The 10117-nt window shown below is 37.9% G+C and overlaps 1 long non-coding RNA gene across 1 annotated transcript; it reads right to left on the reverse strand.

The window, feature by feature from the left end:
* Nucleotides 1-4370: 4370 nt before the first annotated feature.
* On the reverse strand, nt 4371-6695 carry LOC133739902 (uncharacterized). The gene is made up of 4 exons (XR_009860878.1): nt 6245-6695; nt 6024-6157; nt 4951-5039; nt 4371-4805 (listed from the first exon to the last, which is right to left on the reverse strand). It is a non-coding gene; the product is annotated as an uncharacterized LOC133739902 (long non-coding RNA).
* Nucleotides 6696-10117: the final 3422 nt, after the last annotated feature.

The raw sequence follows: 10117 nt of genomic DNA on the forward strand, positions 1-10117 counted from the left end.
TGATCCCAAGAAACATCAAAACTGGATTCAAAATCCAGAAAATGCATTTTCTTAGGGTATGCTGATGGAGTTAAGGGCTACCGCCTATGGGATCCCACTACCCATAAGGTGATAATCAACAAAGATGTAATATTTATAGAAGACAAGGTAAGAGGAAAAGAAAATGATAGCACTTCAAGAGAGCAACCAGAGACTATTACAATTCAAGTTGAAGATAAACAATAATAAGAAGTTCCAGATTCTTCTGAAGCAACACTAGATCACCAAGAACAAGAACAAGTTGAGTTTAAAACTCCACGAGTTGAGAAGAGAACTAGCTTGGCACTCACAATACATTATGGAGGGAAATGTCGCATACTGTCTACTAACAGAGGATGGAGAGCCATCAACTTTCCATGAGGCTACAAAAGACCAAGAAGCTTCTTTGTGGATGGCAGCAATGCAAGAAAAATTGAAGCCCTTCATAAAAACAAGACATGGGATCTTGTTCCACTACCACAAGGAAGGAAGGCCATTGGAAACAAATAGGTCTACAAGATCAAAGGAGATGGCACTGACCAAGTAGAGCGGTATCGTGTTAGATTGGTGGTGAAAGGATTCGCTTAGAAAGATGGCATTGACTTCAACGAAATATTCTCTCCTGTTGTTCGACTCATAACAGTTCGAGTAGTCAGGTGATGTGTGCTACATTTGACTTGTGCTTAGAGCAGTTAGATGTGAAAATTGTGTTTCTTCATGGAGAGCTTGAAGAAAAGATATACATACTCCAACTAGATGGATTTGAAAAAGAAAAAGAAAAAGAGAACTTGGTTTGCAGGTTGAACAAATCTCTATACAGTCTCAAACACGCGCCGAGACGTTGGTATAAGAGATTTGATTCCTTCATTATGAGCCTTGGATACAACAGACTCAGTATAGATCCTTGTGCTTACTACAAGAGATTTGGTGATGGTGATTTCATTATTCTGTTGTTGTACATTGACGACATGTTGGTAGTAGGCCCCAACAAAGATCATCATATTAAAGACTTGAAGGCACAGTTGGCTAGGGAGTTTGAAATGAAGGACTTGGGACAAGCAAACAAGATTCTAGGGATGCAAATTTATCGACACAGATATAGTAGGAAGATTTGGCTTTCTCAGAAAAACTACTTGAAGAAAATCTTGTGACCCTTCAACATGCAAGATTGTGAGTCAAATGTCTACCCCTCTTCCTATTAATTTCAAGTTATCCTCAAGTATGAGTCCTAGCAACGAAGTGATAGGAGCATTTTAATGCAATGTTTTAATAGCCAATTCCTCATATTTTGCTTCGTTATTTCCTTAACTTAATCCGTTTTTAACTTAGTTTCCGTTTTCTAGGTACATTGGAATAAATGACAAGGAAATGAGCTTAAAGGCACCTGAAAATGATGTAAGACGTTGGAAATAACAAGTAGAAGGTACAAGGGATGCAGAAATGAGCTAAAATGAAGAAAATCCTGATCCGACCAGGAAATCCTGGTCTGACTAGGAAACTTAGTCAAAGTAGGAATCCTTGGTCAACTAGATCGGAGAAATGAAGAAAAATGGCGAAAAATGCAGAGTCCTAGTTGGACTAGGAAACCTACTCCTGCCAGGAAAATGAATCCTAATGACACAAGGAGTCCCAGTTGAACTAGGAAAGCAAAAAAAGATTCTGGAAGGTTCAAGAACATTTCATGTGAAGAGTCCTCGTTGGACTTGGAGTTCTGACGACAATAGGATACATTGGTGGACTAGGAGAGCCCAAGAACAAGCTCAAAACGTCCTCTACAAAGGTGATACGGATTGGGAGTCATTTTTGACAAGAAAATATGGTTAAAAATCAAATTTGGAGCCCACATTAGACATAGACTGATTGTGGCCGAATTTCAAGTATATATTTGGATAATGACATCTCCATTAAATCCTAAATGCATCTAGACATGATTGTGGCCAAAGGGAGACTTCTACAGATAATGAAGGAGAATTTCAAGGGATTACAACATGCAGAAAGGTTGAAAACAGGTCCAGATATATTCCTTGAAGTCCACATTTCATTCTTGGCTGAAATTGAGGAGATAAATCAGAAAATAATCATGTAATTAATGCAAAAATAATCTCCCTTTAATCAAGGTGTTATTTTGGAGGCTTCCCATTGGTTGGATGACACATGAAGGATGACGTGGAATTATCTGATTGGCTAATGCTGTGTGGATCAATAAGATAATTCCTAGAAATTAAAAGAAGAAGGACTAAATACAAATTATTACCCTGTGGTTTAGGTCCAAAATCAATTCAGTCCCTGAACTTCTAATTTCATCAAAAACACCCCTGCACTTTCAATTTTGATCTAATAGGTCAAATTTGTTAGTTTTCCGACAATTGAGTTATTTAACTTGTTAATGTGGATCATATATGGCCTATATTTTATGATGTGGTGTCAAGGTGGTCTGCATTGTCAATTTAGGATTGAGTCCTACTATTAAAAATAAATAGTTTTTCAACGAATAATCCAACTATTTGAAAGAATATTAACGAATTGGACCTATTAGATCAAAATTGAAAGTGCAGGGGTGTTCTTGATGAAATTAGAAGTCCAGGGACTGAATTGATTTTGTACCTAAACCACCGGGTACTAACTAGTATTTAGCCCAAAGAAGAATCCAGAAGCCCCAGACGTCTCCTATATATAGATGCACCTTGCAAGCCTCATTCACCAATTCTTTCATTCTTTTCACACACCAAGGAGGAGAAGAAGTCATGCAATACATGAAGATCCTAGCCGCCATCCACTCTTGTGTTGTCCCTAGAAGATTGTTTGCTTTCAAGGATCTTCAAGTTCTTCGTCTCAAGGTTTTGTCATTCATCTTTCATGGTGTATTTCATACTTTCTTTTGTTTTCCTTTGTTTGATTAGTAGAGTTATGAATTCTAGTTAACACGACGTTAAGGGCAAAGTTTAAAGCCCCTTTATATGTTTTGAAATAAAGTTGTGATTTCTATGTGTTGATTTCTATGTTGCTTATGTGAGATTGCTTAATTGATTTTGGATTATAAAAAACTTTTATATGTATGTGTTATTTGGTGGCCAACTTAGGATATATGCATGTAATTAGAGCTAGATTTAGGTTAACAATTCACTTAATAGTTTTGTAAACCTAAATCATAAGTAGTAAAGGCTTTGGATAAAAGTCGAAATCAATTAAGGAGGATTGCAAATAGATGAACTTTTTCATACTAGCTAGGTTGTGCACTTTGGTTGACATCCTTTCTTTGTTCTTCATGCATTGAATGCGTTCTTGAGTAGCTAGCTTTCTAGACTATGATTGCATGTTCAATAGGATTGATTTAGGTACTTTCACTTAGATCAATTATTCAAGGAAAGTAAAATATGGGAAATCGTTTGCTTATTAACGTTTCACATGGTCAACTTCTTTCTCATGACATAGAAAATCAACTATAGGAATTGTGATTGGATTTCATTCATGTGATTGTGGTTTTAATCTTTGTTCCTTGCGTTTCACCCCTTGTATATGTGTTTTTACATTTTCTTTATTTTATTTTAATTTTCGATTTTATAATCCAAACACCCCCTTATTTGTGTTTTCTTGTATATATTTCAATTCTTTGTTTTATTTTTGTAAATAATAACTTAAACTTATTCTTTATTTGTTTATGCAGTTACAGGTGTACCCTCAATCTCAGGCTTGAACGATTCCTACTTATTCTATACTGACAACTATATTTTGCAGGGTTAAATTGCGCGCTTACTTGTAGCGTATCACGAAGTAGAGAGGATGAAAATGTCTCGAGTACCGTACGCATCAAAAGTAGGTAGCTTAATGTTTGCTATGGTTTGCACAAGACCAGACATTGCACAAGTAGTGGTGATACGCTCAAAGCAAGCGCATAATTTAACCCTGAAAATATCGTTAGTAGTATAAGCAAATAGGGACTGTGGCGACCCGGAGACCGGATTACCACAGCGCCGCCTCCCCAAGGAACCCTACTCCTGCGACACTTGGAGTAAGTGTTTTGGGCCTAGAATTCCTCAAAGAGACAAGGCCTTTAGGTTGGAAAGCAAGAAATCTATAAGCCCGAAATTCTTGGGCTTGTATAGTGGGCTTGGCTCGTAATCACAAGATTACGAACTAGGCGAATAAGAGGAAAGGAAGGTGGTGTTGAGTTGAGTTTTAGAACCTATGTCAATTTTTAATTCTTAGCCCCAAGTTTGCATTAAGTTCATTAAATGGTAATTTATGTGAGTCTTCTAGGTCTAGCCCACTAGGACCTAAATTCAAATGGAGGTTCTAACCCTAGGGTTCCACTTTGGTGGTAAGCAATCACACACATCATCAACCATACATAGTGTTACAAAACTTTAGTGAAATCAAGCAAGCCGAAAGGAAATAAACTTTAAATATAGTAAAACAAATTGTGTCCTCCAAGGATTATCCTCCGTGCCCAAGCTTCAACAACAACAGCCTGCAAAACAAACTAAAGTAGGGGTTAGGCTCCTACATCCAGTCATTGCCCATGCCCGCCCCCATATCTAAGTTTAAAAACATGAGTTATTGTTTTGAATAAAAGAAGTAGATAAAACCGGTTTGCGCTTCCACGTGATCGTCACCACGTAACTACAATCCCACGGCAATTGATCATCTTTCACACTTCCATCACAACCGTCCATCTAGCCAATCACTTTCCGGAATTCATTAATCACAAGGCTAGAGACAAAGGGGAGATAACAAGGGCATGGTGCACACTGCCCACCACCGGTGGCTCAAGGAGGAACTGACCTCTCCTTACATCCCCATCAATTGCCAACACATCAATTCAATCCACGCAAACCATTTCAATTGTAAAATTTCCAAAAACCATGCAAGAGGCCTCATATAAAACATAGTATATGCAAGAAAAGCATAGATAGAGTTAAAGGCATCCCCTACCTGGAACTCGAGCTTTCTCTTGCAGCACTTGGCCTCAATGCAACCTTGTAGCAACCACCACTTCACAAGATTCCACCACGATGTCAAGCCTAGATCAATAAGCGGCATTAATAACGATAAACTAGGCTAGCTATTCACACGCAATACTCTCCAAAGAGAACCTTTCCTTTAACCTAATTGACTAGCTAATAACCAGACCATTTGGGCACTAAGGGAGAGTTGGTTTTTCAGGAAAAAGTGGCAGAAACACCTTTCAAAGATAAGTTGTCAAAAGCTGGAAACAGAGTATAAGTAAGAACTGTTAAGGGCCAAGGAAAAGTGTTCAAAGCACTTGAGATAAATTCTTGAGAAATTTTGAAAGAAGGATGGCTTGTCAACCAACTCAGTACGATTGAAATGGCTATTGAATTTCAAGTGAAACCAAACAAAGAGTAAAGGTTTTAAAGGCTGAAGTAAAACAATGTGCAGATTCTTTCCAGAAATACAAGCTTCTGTCCCCCTATTTCAAAATTGCATAACTAATTCCAGAAAAATGCTTTTGGGGTGATTCAAATTCTGTAACGTTCATATATTTGTCTAATATATTTCTCTAGAAGAAACTGACCCCAAATTCTCAACGGTTTAGCTCCAGTTTTGAAATGAATGCAACTGGGTCAGATTTTACTGAAAACTGAAAATCTGCAGAAACTGGTTCTTTTGTGTAAAGCTCTTTTGGTACCCAAAATGGCTGGTTAAGTAGACTCTAAGACACCTACAAAAAGTATCTAAAGCTTCTAAAGGCTTAAAGTCTCAGTCACCCTTCAATACTATAAGGGGAAGGTCTTGTAGCTCACTAACATGATGTTTTGAAGACATGGTGTTTGGACAACAGTAACACAAATAAACTCTTTGATCAAGCATGATTTCAATGTTCAAAATAACCATGGTTTAGCATACCCCAAACACATCAGAAAGAATGAAAGGTTCTAAGCTAAAACAACAAGGTTCCCACCACAATAGTGACAAGTTGTAATCTGCAAGAGTTTGTAACAACAACCAAAAATACATAGTGTTAAGGAAAGGATGATACTCACCAAAAACTAACAAAAAAAGATGAGCTTCTCTTGAGGATTTCAACAGGAAAGAGAGCTGAAGGAGCTGATTGGATCGAGTCCAGCCACAGGCCAAGAAGTTTGCTCAGTCTCGAACATGCAAAGTGAAACAGAGACTGCTCAATATGTAAATGAGGTGTTTTGAACGTATTGAGTCTAAAATCGAGGAAACAAAGGAGAACTTGATGGCTTAAGAATCTTACCAACTGTTGGTATCAGTCTCAAGCAAGGTGTTGGGGATTCGGGTAGAGCAAGAGAGGAAGTTTAAGCAGAAATCCGGAACAGGCTTGCTCCGGAACAGCTTCCGCTTCGAGGGGTGTACAGGTCTCAAATCAATTCCGATGGAGCTGAAATTTGGAGGCTAGATAGAGGAGACATAGGCGAACAACTTTGATGAAGAACGTTTTCTGATCGGAGATCTCGAACTAGGTGTTTCGAGGCTCGTAAACGGACTGATGTGTCCAGGGACGAGAGGAAAGGTGAGAAGAGAAGGGTGAATGACGATTTATGGCCTGGGTTCTCTCTTTTGAAGGTCTGAGATGATGTTCTTGGAGGAGTTGCCCTTTGCATGATGGAAACGTGGAGGGGAAGAGCTGAACGAGGCTCCTTTTCTCTCTGTCCAACTCTGACGTGAACAAGGAAAGAGGAAAAGCTGAGTTTTGCGTGTGAAGGAGAAGGCTCAGCTTTGGGCAGATAAATTTGGGGTAAAAGAATAAGGTGGTAAAAACCCAAAATGATGGGGAAAATAAAAGTAAAATAAGTAAATACAAGAAAACTCAAATTAAAGTGTTGACAATGCCAAATAAGGATCGGGTCTCACAAAACTTATTTTTAGATAGAAAAAATGGCAAGGCAAGTTTTGTCGGAGTTTTGCTCGAGTTTGAAAAACATAAGGAGTAAATAAATTGTGCTTTTGAAAGTCGGTGAGATGCTTGACGAGTAAGCTTCGGGTAAGGCGAGCAGAAATTTCGCCAATTATTAAGAAAGGTAAAATAAGAAAATCGTAAACACACGCACAAGTATATTTCAAAATTATGCAAAGATGTCATTATGAGCTACAAGGACCATATTGGATCAAGGAAGAGGTTTGGGTCAAAGGTTGACTAACTTATTGGGCTAGGTTCACTAGCATACCCGTTGGTTGGGTGTCCAGAGTAAATTTTGGACTCTAACCTTACGCTATTCTCGGGCCCAAGGCCCAAACTATTTCCAAAAGTATTTAGCCGAACAAAGGTCGCGAAAAATTTTCCCGTCAAAAAGTGACGTTTGGAATTTCACGGGGTCTACAGGGACCGTTCTATTCCGGGGATTGAGGGTACACCTGTCATTGTCAAACAATTAAACAATTAAATTAAAACAAAGTATAATATTCACAAAGATATTCACAAGTATAAACATTATTTACGAAAAAGGGGGGAATTTTTGGTTTTTGGTTTTCGAAAATAAACTAAGTAAAACATAAAAAACAATAAAACACGAATGGAATGAGAAAACAAAGATCAAAACCGAAACTATGATTAAAATCGATTCAAACCCTAATATTGTTCATCTAAGTCATGAGAAAGGAGTTGATCATGTGAAATATTCGAAAGCAAATAATTTCCCATTTTTTTACTTTTCAATGCTAATTAACCTAAGTGTAATCACAAAGATTAATCCTATCAAACATGTAATCAAGCCCTAGAAAGCTAGTCAATCATGACCTGTTTAATGCATGAAACGCATAGAAAGGCTATAAACTCAAGTGTGCAACTTAGTATGAAAAAGTCCACCTAATTGCAATCCTCTTTAATTAAATTCGATATTTGTCCAAAACCTTTACTACTTTGATTCAAGTTTACACAAAACAAAAAGTTGATTCATGTTCTTAAACCTAGCAACATTCATATCAAAACCCTAAGTGTTTCGAACCACATAAGATTAAAATACAAAAGATATCTATAAAGCAAATTTAATTAAACAAACTCACATAAGCAACTCTCGAATAACAATAATAGAATCTGAAAATTTCATTCAATCATATAAAATTCCAGAAATTAATATTTGTTCAAACATATATGTCAACTAGGGCAAAGCCAACGAAATTCAAAGCAAAGGTTACAAAGTAGAGGTTGAATTACACCGTGGATGGAAGATGATGATGGGTGAATAACGATAGAATCCTTTGTTACTCGAAAGCAAGCTTCAAAGGTGGATGGTGGAGGAATAGATCACGGCTTCTTGTTCTCTTCCTTGGCCTTGCTTGAACTTCGTGGCTTGCTCTAGAGGATGGAGAAGCTCACGGCAATTCTAGAGGTTTTCTGATTTTTTTCTAAAGTGTAAACGTAAAGGAAAGGAACCCTAGACGTCTTCATTGAGAGAGTATATATAGGAGCACGGCCTCCTTGCTCTCCAAGCCGTGCACTCCTCTTTATTTTCCACGGAATTAATGTGATAATTCCACATGACTTCCTCCAATGCTTGCTTGCCACATAAGCCCTATGAGGTGGTCCAACCAATCACAAATTTCTCTAAAATATCTCCCTAAATATTCTTGCCGAAATTCCTTGAATATTTTCTGATTTTCTCTCTTTTATTTCGGCCAAAATACCTTTAGGGATTTTAGGGATGAATCTAGACACCTTTTGAGCCGTTTCTTGATGTCCACACTTTGTCTTTCCTTAAAACTCTCCCCTAGAAAATCTCTTGGTGTGTCATGCTAGGGTTTCACGTTGCTTCCTTCCTTCTTCTTAGTTTCTCACGGCAAATCCCCTAGATAAGTCTCCAAGTATATTTTCTTTCCATAAAAATTGCCCTAGAAAATCTCAACCGAAATCTTCTTTTAATTTCTGATTTTCACGCCATCTCCCTTGTTTATCTCTTGGCTTTGGACGGCAAACATCTCTAGGGTTTCTTCATTGCGTCACAAACCCTAATTCCATGGGCTTTTGTGGGCCTTTGATCCATTTTGCTGAAAATCCAATAAGTCTTGAGAGTTCTTGGGCCTTGTTGCTTCAACTTCAAGCCTTGTCACCTTCCAACGTCATAACACTTCATTTTTCCATTTCTTTTTCATGGTTGCGTTGGAAACTTGCTTGGTAAGCTCTTCTCCTTTTCGCAGGGTTTCCTGGTTGAAGCAGGAAAACTTCTTTTCTTTATTTCTGCTCATTTTTGTGGTCCATTGTTTCTCATTTTTGCTCCCCTTAACGTGTGCAAGCTCCTCTTTCCATTTATGAGTTCATTTCCACTTTTTAGCTCCGAGGTCCTGAAAATAGAAACTTTTAAGAAAAATAGAAACTTTCCTAAAATGAAAAATGGCAACTTTCCTAAACTGAAAATGGAAACTTTCCAAAAAATGAAAAATAGAAACTACAAAAATAGAAACTTTCTACAAATAGGAACTTTCCCAATCGGAGAATGGAAACTTTCCTAAACAGAGTTTTATTAAGGAAATAACGCAGAAAATGTAGGGAAATGCAGTTAAAACGTCGCATTAAAATGCTCCTATCAAGTGGGAGCGGTTAGTCGATACATGATTAATCCTGGTAAAGAGCATTTGAGTGCTGAAAGAGGATCCTAAGATATGTCAAGGGTACCTCAAATGCTGCATTATGTTATGGAGGATTAGATTTTACTGTTAGAGGCTATGTTGATTCAGATTATGCAGGTGATCTTGACAAGAGCAAGCCCACCACAGGTTATGTGTATACTGGGTTTCGAAACTGCAGTCTAAAATGGCTACTTCTACGACAGAGGCAGAATACGTCGCAGCTACACAAGCTAGCAAAGAGGCAATATGGTTGCAAATGCTACTAGAGGAGCTCAGACACAAACAAGAGAAGATTGCTCTATTTTGTGATAGTCAGAGCGCTTTGCACCTGGCAAAGAATCCAGCATTTCACTCAAAGACAAAGCACCTACGAGTTCAATATCACTTCGTTCGTGAGAAGGTGGAAGAATGAAGTGTGGATATACAAAAAATCCATACGAATGACAACCTAGCAGATGCTCTAACAAATCTGATTACGAATGACAAGTTTATTTGGTGTCGATCTTTATTGGCCTAGTAAAAACATAAGCAGCATGGACATGGCAAG

This window comes from Rosa rugosa, chromosome 3 (assembly GCF_958449725.1).
Source record: "Rosa rugosa chromosome 3, drRosRugo1.1, whole genome shotgun sequence".
Lineage (NCBI taxonomy): Eukaryota > Viridiplantae > Streptophyta > Magnoliopsida > Rosales > Rosaceae > Rosa > Rosa rugosa.